This window comes from Calidris pugnax, unplaced genomic scaffold, assembly GCF_001431845.1.
Source record: "Calidris pugnax isolate Ruff unplaced genomic scaffold, ASM143184v1 scaffold61, whole genome shotgun sequence".
Lineage (NCBI taxonomy): Eukaryota > Metazoa > Chordata > Aves > Charadriiformes > Scolopacidae > Calidris > Calidris pugnax.
In genome coordinates this window covers 3,365,574-3,378,381 of record NW_015090945.1, presented here as the reverse complement: position 1 = coordinate 3,378,381, position 12,808 = coordinate 3,365,574, and positions in this window count along the sequence as shown.

The window sequence follows — 12,808 nt, the reverse complement described above, 5'->3', positions numbered from 1 at the left end:
TTTGTTTTGTGAGAATTCCATTTATTCTTGGGAGAATTTCTAACTGCAGCTTTGAATGGTTTTCTAAATAATACGCACATCACCCCAGTGAGCTAAAATGACATGTATCATTGGGACACACAGTTGATGTTCAGTTAATTCCTTTTAAATTCTGATTCCTTTCCCTCATGCACACACCATTAAAAAAAAAAATAAATTCTTTGTGGTTTCTTCTTTATTTTATTGTAGCTACATTTTACATCAGTAGTTTTGCCTCGTTTTCTACATCATGCATTCTTTTCAGATTTGCTGTCAATGTTTGGTATTTAAAAGTATATAGTATCAAAGGGTCTCAGGAAAAGAAAAAGAAAATGCCTAGCAAGAAAATATAATAAATGCAAGACGAGTGGTGGATTGCCCCACATGTGAAGCGGACTGTGGTAACTCATATCAGGCTTCCTGTCACTTGCTGAGACATTTTTCATAAACCCTCACACGCTTGCATTTATCTTCAGTATAAACCCCAAGATGAATTCTCCAAAGACATTAACAATAGATAAATGCTTATTAAACAAAACAGTCTATTCAAGAATAAGTATAGCATCTGTATTAGACACAGTGAGATGTTTATAAAATTGAATATACATTATGTCTTTTGGCTTGGTGCTATATGCTGCTCTATGAAAATTTTTTCAGCATTTGGTTATAATCTTAATAAACATGAAATAAAAGACCACCAGAAGCTCTAGTTTAAATGATACCACCTCCGGTGCCGATGTGATTCATAATATATAGGTGGATTCTTTGGATAACTTATAATACAGTAGCATTAAAATTAGGGAGAAACAGGGCCAAGGAAAGATGACTCTGGATATATTTCATGTCCGTGGACATTGCAATATTTTTATGGAAGTTCTTTTGTTAAAACCATTTCAGAATCCAAGTCATAACTTAACTTAAAGAACAGGAGAATGCACCATATCAGTCCCTGGGGAATTCTGAAAAAAAACGTGTCTCCTACAAAAAAGAACAGCAAAAATCCCGCAAAAACACAGAGGGAAAAAAAAAAATAACTCCAAACCCCAAACAAAAACCAGCAGAATTGTACATGCTTTATGACGGCTTTAAGACAAATGATACACGAAAATGTGCTGCATAATTGACTGCAAAAGCAAATACTGGTTGCCTCTCTCTTTTGAACGCTCCGTGCGAGTGCAAATGTTTATATGGTGCCCAGTGACTACAAACAGTTTCAAATAGAGTGCTGTTTTTCTAAATCTGGCTTTATAGCTACACATTTGATGTGTTATTTAACTATCATGGTATGTAAGATGGACAGAACAAAAATAGCTGCATTATTCATGGATCACTATAAAATATTGGGGAGGTTATGGTTAGTGAATTACTCACATCAGCAGGCAAATCCAAATCCTACAATTACTACTAAAATTGCAAGGTTAATATGTAATGAGGTTGCAAATTAATCTCATGGATGATGTAAGAATGTTGGCATCACGTGTAACCTTGGTCCTGATAGCCCTTTCATTCAGTAATTAAACTGAATTTGACTCTGGGTCTGTTTTCTTTAGATGGCCCCTGTTCCTGAGTAATACCCCATAGGAGCCCCACACCACTGATGTATTACATTAATATATCATCAGAAGCAGTTGTCATTCCAATGATATATTAGTGTAATACACCAGAATGAGGCTCACTGATGATGTATTTAGTCCTTACAATATGGCATTGTCCAGGGAAGCAAGGGTCCAATAAGAGATTCATTACAATTACAGTATGAAGTCAGCTAATGCGCTGCAGGTCGGGAGATGCATTTCTGGTACCAGGTAGGTAATTTGGATGCTAAATCCCATGTCTTGTCATTGTTTCTGGTGCTGCAGACTACAAAATTTGTGACTGCAGTTGAAAATAATTCCAAAATACGGACAAGCCTTCTCCTATATCTGTTTACATCTCTCTCTTTCTGCTGTGCTGCTCTTCGAGAGCCGTGTATAAATTGTGGGCTATTGTTCCCTTTCACTTCCTCTTGGTGCATTTCTCCGTTCTGAAAACATGAGCATCTTAGACCCAGGACCTGCACTTCACGAATGACTGGAAAACATTTCTCACTTCCTGGAAGCAAATATTAATTAAGAACAATGATAAGACCTGCATCCTGTTTCAGGTGCTGGTTTGATATCTTGTCCTCAGGGCTTTCGTAGCTGCCGAAGCCGTCCTCCCCCCAGGAAAGGTGTCCCCGTGAGTCACTGATACTGCTGAAATAACAAGTTATCCTTCTCACTTCTTACCTTAGTGAAGGCTGTGGGTGGAGGCTTATTTCCTCTCCTATAAGAAGTGGTCATTGTTGCCAGAGCTACCAAAGAAGGAAGATTTAAAGAAAACCATTCTGTTTAAGGGTTACTAATACATTTTCTGCTAATAGACCTTGCAAAACGTACTCTAAATGTAGACGAATTAGAGACTTGTATTCAGCGCACTCTATCTACCCCCTGCTGCTCCTCCTGAGAGGACAAGAAAGAGGAAAAAATGGAGACTTTCAAATGTTTATAATATAGGGTAAAAGAAAGAGGGGATTTTTATGCATTGGGGAAGCAGTTACTGCTTATTCTCCTACAGCCTTTGATTGCATCGTAAATAAAACGGTGGTGCGAGTCATCCTGGACGTACGAGGTATTGAGATGCTGGCTGGAAGGCCAGCTGAGAAGTTAAAATTATGGTGGCAGACCCTTAGGTTGGTGATGACTGGACACAGAATGAAGTGATATGCTCATTTATTGAAGAGGAAAGGAAAATGTGCGGTAGTTTTATAGCTTCTTCTGGCCAAAGCGACCTGCTGAAACCATTCGTGTTTTGAAGAAGTTTCTTGTCCTTCTTGTCCTAGATGATTATCTTAGGCAGAATAAAGAAAAAAAAATAATAGAAGAAAAAAAAAAAGAAGAGATAGGAAGATACTGAAATATAACGTAACCTGATGAACTTCAGTTGACAACAGCCTCTGGGCCAGGAAACCTGGTTCCACCTCTGGAAAGGAAAAGCAAAAGAAGCTAAGTGTGGTGGGTAACGGAAATGACATGTGATAGTGGGGTGAAGAGGGGTGCAGGTATCACCAGTGGGTCTGTGGTGATTCATAACCCCTCAACATATCTTTTAGACATGTGTCTGGAATTTTGAACTAGTTTACAAGATTGCTAACAATCTGTAGAGCAATGGTAACACCAACCCATGTCCTGCGAGTGCCAGCCCCCACTGCTAACACTGCTTCTACTGGTGTTGGTCAGACGAAAAGCAATAAAACTATACCTCTGGGGACTTTGTTGTGATGATCTTGGTGAGCTGATCCATGGGTTGTGCTGCCAGACAATGCCCACCTGAGTGTTCATGCTGTGTTTCTGGGTATGGAGCTCAGGATTTCCTCCGAGTCAGTTTCTCTTTCCCTAGGGATTATATCCACTCTCAGGCATAAGGAGTTCCCTGGCTGCCCCGCAGTTCTAAGGCCTCTCAGACAGAGGTTTCAAAGCTCTTGAAAAGCTTCAGGGCAGAGCTTGGCCTTGCAAGGCATGGAAGGGCAACAGGAGCCTTTGGCCTCTCCTGTCCCTCTTCTCCTGCCCTCACACCAGCTGTGGGCAGAGCCACAGCTTTTGTGCTGAGCTGTATTTTGTTTGAGATGAGTGATCCCATCCCACCTGCTCTGAGTTGTCACCTCCATGGGGCAAACAGGGGCTGGTGGAACAAGACCTTAGAGCCCCTTGCAGTCCCTACAGGGGCTCTGGGAAAGCTGGGGAGGGACTCTTGATCAGGGAGGAGAGCCATAGGATGAGGGGAAAGGGTTTTAGGCTGAAAAAAGGGAGATGGAGATGAGATCTGGGGAAGAACTTTTCCTGTGAGGGTGGTGAGAGCCTGGCCCAGGTTGGCCAGAGAAGCTGTGGCTGCCCCATCCCTGGAGGGGTTCAAGGCCAGGTTGGAGGGGGCTTGGAGCAACCTGGTCTGGTGGGAGGTGTCCCTGCCCATGGCGGGGGGTTGGAACTGGAAGGTCTTCGATCAGGGAGGAGAGCCATAGGATGAGGGGAAAGGGTTTTAGGCTGAAAAAAGGGAGATGGAGATGAGATCTGGGGAAGAACTTTTCCTGTGAGGGTGGTGAGAGCCTGGCCCAGGTTGGCCAGAGAAGCTGTGGCTGCCCCATCCCTGGAGGGGTTCAAGGCCAGGTTGGAGGGGGCTTGGAGCAACCTGGTCTGGTGGGAGGTGTCCCTGCCCATGGCGGGGTGTTGGAACTGGAAGGTCTTCAATGTCCCTTCCAATCCAAACCATTCTATGATTCTATGAAAGCACCTCACCTAAACTGGCTAATCCGAACCAGGTGATCCAAGAGAGGCAACCTCCGAGCAGGCTGGGCTTGCACAGGCATCTGTGTGGATGCCGTGAGCCATGCTGACTGCAGCCCCCGCTAGCACCTCCACACACAAGAATGAGCCTTGAACACCCGGCACATCACGTCATAACGTGTATCTCCAGCTTCCTTCCAGCCTGTGTGACCAGGGAAACCGAGGCACAGAGCAACAAAGTGATTTGCCCAAGTTGCTGCTCTCTGACGATTCGACCCCAGAAATACATATACCTTTATTTAACACTTTCATTTACCTTAGGTAATTTTTCACTAATATCCCCTTCTCTTTTGCACTCTACATCTTTGTTAAAATCTGCCTTTTCTAGATCATTCACATGAATAACTTCCTGAGAATGCTTTAGCATTAACTCTTTATTTATAAGGACCTATTCTACAACCTAATAGAAAGAATGCATTAAATCTGTTTTAATTTGTCTTAGAGCTTCTTTTTAAAAAATCTGAGGATCCTTGTATCTCCTACATTTATTAAGATTGATCATGATTGCATATAAATGTCCAATTTAGCAAGACATTATACCCAATGTCCTTGAGTTTTCCAAAATATTATCCTCATTTCAAGCAGCATTTTTCCTAGACTTGCTATTAAGTAGTCTAATTCTTATCTACATATGCTATCAACAGAAACATGAAATATTAGACTCAATTTCCCTGTATTTTGGCTGAATAAAGCTATTATCTAGATGCATGTGTGCCTAAAACAAGCTAGTAAAAAAAGGAAAAGGAAGAAAGGAAAAAAACATATTTCAATGTCGCCACAAAAGCAGAAGAAAGGCAAATCATAATTAGCCTTTAATGCTCCAATGTAGTGGACCAATTAGACTTTGAGTATTATATTAAATATGTCTTTCAAACTAGATGAAAATGTGTTTTTTGCATGCATAGCTATTACATAAACTTCTTGCTTTTCCCTCAAATGTGTTTTCATATAAACAGAATTAATTAATTGTCTAGGGAATTAAATAGTCTTTAAATAGCAAATGTGCTGTGCCAATTAAATACAATGTTGATTATATATTTCTCAATTATTACAGTGTTTATACTAAATTAATCAACAATATCTACACTACCTAAGGTAAAGTTTCCTAATAAGGATTCTTCTGTCTTTGTTTGCCAGTTACTTTGCAGGGGCAGAGCCTAGTGCTGACCAAATCTAAACGGTTCTTTTGTCAACAAAGAATAAGAAAAGAAGAAAAGGTTAAACGAGCACTAGGGGGTGGGGAAGAAGAGTAAGAAGGTACAATGTCACCTCCATGCTGTGACAGCCATGAATCAATTATTCACGTAGCAATTGGTAATATTTCTGAAATGCTGCAGACTAGCAAGAAAATGTAAAAAGCATTTTCTGGAAACTTCAGGATTTTTCCTAGGAAAAACTAAACAAAACCGGAACGGGGCAGAGTATTTGTGTGGGGGAATATGCTGAAGAGATCAGCAATAGTAGAGGGATATATTATTATGGAAAATACATTCAGAAAGCTGGCGATGGAAAAAGAAAGAGTATACAGGATGAAAGGGTGAAAGTGCTGGGATCAGCTAGTTATAGTGAGATTAATGTGATTTTTTAAAAAAACACAACTCATTACAATATCTAACAATACCAACACGTATTGATTTCAAATTTATTTCCTGTACCAACACGGGTAGCATAACACACAGGGAAAAAGAAGGGAGAGAGAGATCTGCAGAAGTGCTTATCATCATGGTAAATGGAAGGAGAGCGACTGTCACAAAAGGAAAATGAATTCTGACCATCACTCGAGTTCTGTGCTCTCTGCATTAGACCTTGCTGTAGGTACGATTTCAGAGTTGCACAGGCCTTACACAAAATCATATTTTCTTAAGGGAAACGAGAACATGAAATTTAGTATCCCCTGATAACAATGTATAGAATGCACTTTAGAGCGAAATGTATTCAATCCTGACCTTAAAACAGTATTTCTGCCTCCAATGGTAGGCTCAGGGAAGTATAAGGATTCCAAGCAACGCACATTTTTCTCTAAGGTCATGGAAAATCCCGGTTCAACCATATGATATTTTATTCAATTAGAAAATAACAAACTAAAGGCTGGGGTGAATCACAGGGAAAAAATGCCATATGGTATGTTTTTCCCCACTTAATTTGCAGACAAGTGACTGTAAGATGAAAGGACAAATAGCAGAAACGCAGGCAAAATTTCAGCCGGAGCAGTCGGTGCCTACGCCGAAATAGAAGGGGTCCAATCTTCCTTTCACGGGATTATAGATGGTTTGTATGGGCTGTAATGAGAGACCCTTCCAGGGAAGAGCAGGGCCCCAAACTTTTTATTTTTAACTACTTAACCATCTGACTTTTTACTCTCTAATTTTCCGCGCTCCCTCAGATCTTTGTGTGGCTCCCCGGTTTGTCATGCATTCCCAGCCACAGGATGTGTCAGCTCCCTGATATTCATTAGCCGCCCCGCGCGCCTCCCGCTCCTGCCGCCTCCCTCCTCCCGGCTCTCATCTCCCTCCTTCTCACAGAGGAAATGTCCCCTTTTCACCACTGCCTTTTTGTTTTTTTTTCTATTCTTCTCCCGCTCTTTTCCGGTTGTCCGGTCTCTTCCCCGAGAGTCAACATTTCTTTTACTTCTGCACACCCGGGCTTGTTCCCTCCCACCCTTTGCTCCCCGTTAGAAGCCTTCACCTTCACACACACAAAAACCCAAATTGCACACTGCGGTACAAAATGAAATCCCCAAATTATCAAGTGCAAAATTAGCATTAAAAATCATAAGACAACAAACAATAGGGCTTTTTATGTGGTTTTTGTAATTGCGTGAAACTAGTTACTTTGGCAATTATTGTTTGTGCCTCATTAGCATGCAAAATGGTTTTTTAGACTAACCCGCACACAAAAGAAACCATTTGTGATGAGAACTGTGCTTTGTTTAATGTTAGACACCATTGTATTTGCTTTCCTAATATAACAGTTCTAATTAGTACCTAGCACTCATCCTGAGTTTTTCAGCTTGAAAACGCCGAAGGTGACAATTGAGTCACAATTCCATGGCACTCTTTGTCAGTACCTGTCAAAATATAGCTAAGTCTTTAGGAGTTGTGATCTAAATACTAAAAAAAGTTAATAGTCCAGAAAGAATCTCTCTCTAGGTAATTTAAAAAATAATAAAATTGCAGATTAACCGCTGGTTAAAAACATAACATTATTGGTACCTCATGGTTAAATGTGGTCTTGGCAAGGCTGTCATCTGTCTGATCCCAGCTTTGCATTGTTTTTGTCATCTGACCTTTATCCTTTCACCTGATTCTTTAATTTTCAGTAATTCAGTAGAACAGTATGGGTGGATTCGTGGCAAAACTTGAAATCAGTTCATCGGCATATGCAAACTTTTCAAAGGTGATTGCTCATGTGTCTTTGAAGGGGAATATTTTTTAAAAATGATCTCACTCCAGAATTGGAGTGATCGTGACTCCATTTCACTTATGTTTTCTGACCTTGGCTGAAATCCTTCACAGAGCCACAAGATGCAGTGGTAGAGGAAACGTGAAGACTCCTGCTGAGGGGTTGTCTCCAGCTTCATGTTTGTGTATGAATAAGTCAAGAAAGAACCAGTCCAGTGACATTTTGTCAGTGTTGCTTTGTAATTATCACAGTATGAGGTGATAATGTTGTGTGTTTTCTTTTCAATAATAGATATTTATAAAGAACTTTGCCATTCACAGGCTTGGACTGTGTTTTGGCTCATAAACACCAGACTTCCATATTTTCTAGTTTGCTTAGACCCACTGAGAAGCTGACTCTCAAAAGCAAAATTGCCCACTCAGTCCCCATAATTCAAAACTTTCCTCTCAACCGGCCTCTTTCTAGCTTATTTACTTCCAAGGAAGTACATTTTTGGTGTGTTTTACTCTATCCTGGTTTCAAAGGACTGAACGCAAGGAGCTCTGAACACTTTTTCTCTGCTGGCACCTCCTCTTGGCCGTGCTGTTCTGAAATCAGCTGGTGTATCTGCTGACTTCAGTAAATGCAGAGCAGAGCTGTTACGTACTCTGTGTCCCAGTCTCCATTCTCAGCATGGAGAAGACAAGTTGGACTTGTGCAGCAATGGCCCTGGCCTCAGATGGGATGTGGCCAGTGCCAGTGCCCACATACTGTGGACTAATTCATCTTGTCCTCACTTCTCACTGTGGATCTTCAGTTACACGCTAAGGCTGTCCATACCACTGGGGTCCATCCAGTAGAAGGTGAGTTTTCACAAAAATAAGCCAGCTGAAGAGAAAGCAGATGGATCAGGGATGGAGGAGGATGAGGACAAGGCAGATCTGGTCACAGGTTCAGTAGCTTCTCCCTCCCCTGTCTCCTTTTGTCACTGCTCCAGAAGAGGAGCAGTGTCCTGTCCTTTCTCATGGTACTATGGGTTGCAGCGCCTGCATCTCAAGCTTTGCAACTGTGCTCATCCTTTTTAGCTTCACGAAACATGAAAATTTGGAAGTCAGTTCTCATTCTCTACCTATGAAATTATATTACAATAGCATATGATAAGCAATAGCATATTCAACACCCTACACCTATTATTAGTTTTTTACATAGATAAACTAGGTATTTTTATGGCAATTTTATCAAAACAAATAAAATGTCATCAGCAAGTGATGGAACAAGAACTGGGGAGAAACAGAGAAAATTACAGAGACAGAAATAGGACTAAGCCACTTGCTTTCAAACCATGCTTGTTTTTTATTCTTTATGGTCAAGCTATGAGGTCTTCAAAGGCCTTTAGGTGACTGACTGCCTGCTCACAGGTTTCCAAGGTTTCCACTAACTGGTTTGAAACCTACTTTAAGATAAAGTCCAGGAGACTCCAAACCAAATTATTTCATTTAAGAACATCCTTTGCAGCTAAAGCCTAATTCTGCACATGCCTGTGCATAATGCAGCCTGTGCAGAAAACGTGGGGACATACGCATAGAAATAACGCACAGAAAACTAGCTCCAAACTTCTCATATTCTGACAGATGCAAGGATTTCATTGCAAATAAATGTCTCAGTCACACATTTTGAGACATTTTCCAGCCTCTTCTAAAAAGTTACCTTACCTCATATAATTCAATAAACCATAAGATAATATTCATAATTGAATAGTTTATCCATACAATAATTCATAAAATAATTAATCCATAAAATAATAGAATCAATAAAATAACAACATGAATGGAGTTCAGGCAAGTTTCCACTATATAATGAAGCATCTCCTCCAACCCCCTGCCAGAGCAGGTCCACCCAGAGCAGGTTGCACAGGAAAGTGTCCAGGTGGGTTTGAATGTCTCCAGAGAAGGAGAGTCCCCCTCCTCTCTGGGCAGCCTCTTCTAGGGCTCTGCCACCCTCACAGGAAAGAATTTCCTCCTCATGTTGAGATGGAACTTCTTATGTTCAAGTTTTTGCCCGTTACCTCTTGTAAGTCTCTGGTTTCCTACCTCTGTACATAGCACTGCCCAAGTGACTCCTCTGATTAGTCAACCGTTCTCTCCCACCTGTTAATATATTTCTATGCCTTTCTGTCCCACCTTGCTCCTTTTGCAAAAGCAGGTGCCTTCCATTTGTCTGACCATGGAAATCTCACAAAATCACAGAATGATATGAGGTTTGAAGGGACCTCTGGAGATCACCCAGTCAGAGCAGGGTCACCCACAGCAGGTTGCACAGGAATGTGTGTAGGTGAGTTTTGAATGTCTCCAGTGACGGAGACTCCACCACTTTTCTGGGGATGATGTGAGAACACAACTCTGAGCAAGTGGAAGCAGAATAAGACCCTTAGCTCTTTCCTCCATCAGGACTAGCCCATGCTTCCTGGAGCTGTGCTGCTTGCAGAATCCAGGTTAGATCAGGAATCCATGAATGACATTCTGCTGTGTGCTAGAAATGTTATGGTTCCAGCTGTGTTCGTAGAGGGACTTGGCTAGAGATTGTTCTCAGACAGCAGAACTCAGAGCTTAAATCCACACAGTCAGGCTCTCTTGTCCCCAGAAAAGGGTGACCATGTCCCAGTGGTCCTTTGCCCTGGCCTTAGCTGGAAGAGACATGGTTAGCTGAGGCCAAGAATAGTTCCAGGGACTGTGCTGGCAATTTAATTGTATGGATGATGATGTCTCGGTGATTGAGCCCACAGAATAGATGTAGGCTATGGATCTAGGTTTATCCCTGCAGAGAATGGGCTTAGCGACACGGCATTGCACGCATTGCAGCCTGCTTGTGAAGTTTAACTGATATTTATAAAATACGCCAAATCCTTGCATACAGAATGCTACATAAGTAATAAGTATTAATAAACGTGATTATATTAAACCAGGTCTGTTTTCAGTCATGTTTTAAAAGACCACAGTTGTAACAGTAACTGAGCTTTCATATGAAAGATCAAACATTTTGCCTTCCATTGTAAGCCATTCTTTGTAAGCTTTTCCAATAAAAACAGCAGAATATCTCATACATATTGAAATTCAGCAACATTCTTAAAGACTAAGCATTCATTTGCAAGCGGCAAGCAATAAGAATTTCTCTTTACCAGACAATTCTTAACATGTATTTTAAGCTTAATGTTATCAATAAGTAACAAATTAGTAAGCTTAAAAATGACCTTAAAATTAATGTAACTTGTATTTTGTACAACATCACATCAGGTGCATTTCATCTTTCATCTAAACTTAAGTAAGCAAGGTTTCCTGCTTCGTTCAATTCCTTTTAAAGTTGAAGTCTGTCACATCCTCAAGCCTAGCTAGTTCTTAGCACTTAAAAAATGTTTTTCACAAATTGCATTCAGTGAGAAGAGAGATATCACAGTTTAAGTGAAAGGTGGTTCTAAACCTCTGCAGCAGACTTTTTAGTTTCCAGTCCTTTATTAAGGGAAAAAACAGGGGTTTTCAAGGGTGGGGGACTAGCACTGACAATTCTCAAACTCTGACACAGGGCTTTGCCTCTTTTGGTGCCAATCTAAACTTAAAAGTGCTACTGACACAACGCTGACAGAGAGTGAAAAAAAAAATATAATTTCCCTAACTGACACAGCTATGATGTTTTCCTTGCAATATTACCTCTTATTCTTTCTGGAAGCTGGTATAGAAGTAACTGTTAAAAAGGAAGCTTTTGATTATACAAAGTACCTCTCCATTCAAAGAATTTTCTAGTATAATTCACATAACAACCTCTTTTTGGTGTAGACCAGGCCTGGGGCTCTGGCTTTGTGTTACGGATAAATCTTCACAGGTAATATATAGGATTTTAACTCCAATACAGAGGTTGGAGCTTACAGTGTGTAAAGTGGGATTTCTAACTCATCTTCAGTTCACTTCAAAACTCACTCCCTAAATGACCAATATTGCAGTGCTGTGTCCTTGTCTTTCTGTCAAAACCCAGCGACAAGCCTCCTGACCCCGCTCTGAATACGGGAGCCGGCATGAGGCACCCTTTGAAGAGTGGTCATAGCTGCCATGGCAGAGGGAAACGAGTCTCTTTGCTCAGGAGAGGGCAGCTGGGTTTGTCTTGCCGTGATGGCTCTGTCTTTGAACAGAAGGATTCTGGCAGAGACGGACGTCAGAGCTCGTGGTGAAGAGCCCTGTGACTCTGCAGGAACAAACCCTCAGCACCCTGCTTGTGGCCATGGTTCCTTTCCAGTCACTGGGATAAACTCACAGCTGAATGAGATCCCCTGAATTCCCCCCCTTAGCTCAGGAGAGGGCAGCTGGGTTTGTCTTGCCGTGATGGCTCTGTCTTTGAACAGAAGGATTCTGGCAGAGACGGACGTCAGAGCTCGTGGTGAAGAGCCCTGTGACTCTGCAGGAACAAACCCTCAGCACCCTGCTTGTGGCCATGGTTCCTTTCCAGTCACTGGGATAAACTCACAGCTGAATGAGATCCCCTGAATTCCCCCCCTTAATTCCCATTTCATGTATGTGTTTGAACCTCCTGAATTCCAGAGGGTTCCCAGACCAGCCACATGGCCTGCTTGGTCTCTTACTTTCTTCTTCCCCATGAAGCTGAACTTGGCTGCAGGGGTTTTACCCTTCCTGGACACCTTTTTGTATGTCACAAGTGTGGCTTTTTATTGTCTTTCTTCCCTCCCTGCACATTTTCCAAAAAAACCCACTTTCTGTTAACTAAAGAAAGAAAGGGGAGGAGGGTTGTTTTTGACTATTTCAGGTTTTTGTTGATTTTTTTTCCCCCTCAAAACCACTTTAGGAACAGCTGTATTAATTTTTGTCTTCTCCATTCACAGAAAAATAAGGACAGTTGCATCACGTCTACAGGTTCCAGTAAAGACACCCGAGTCATGCACAGAGTACACATCCACACAGACACAGAGCTTACATCTTGGAGCAACTTCACAACTGAGATGAATTCAGCCTTTGCAGATAACATTCCCAAGAAGCATCACAGAGTACGAA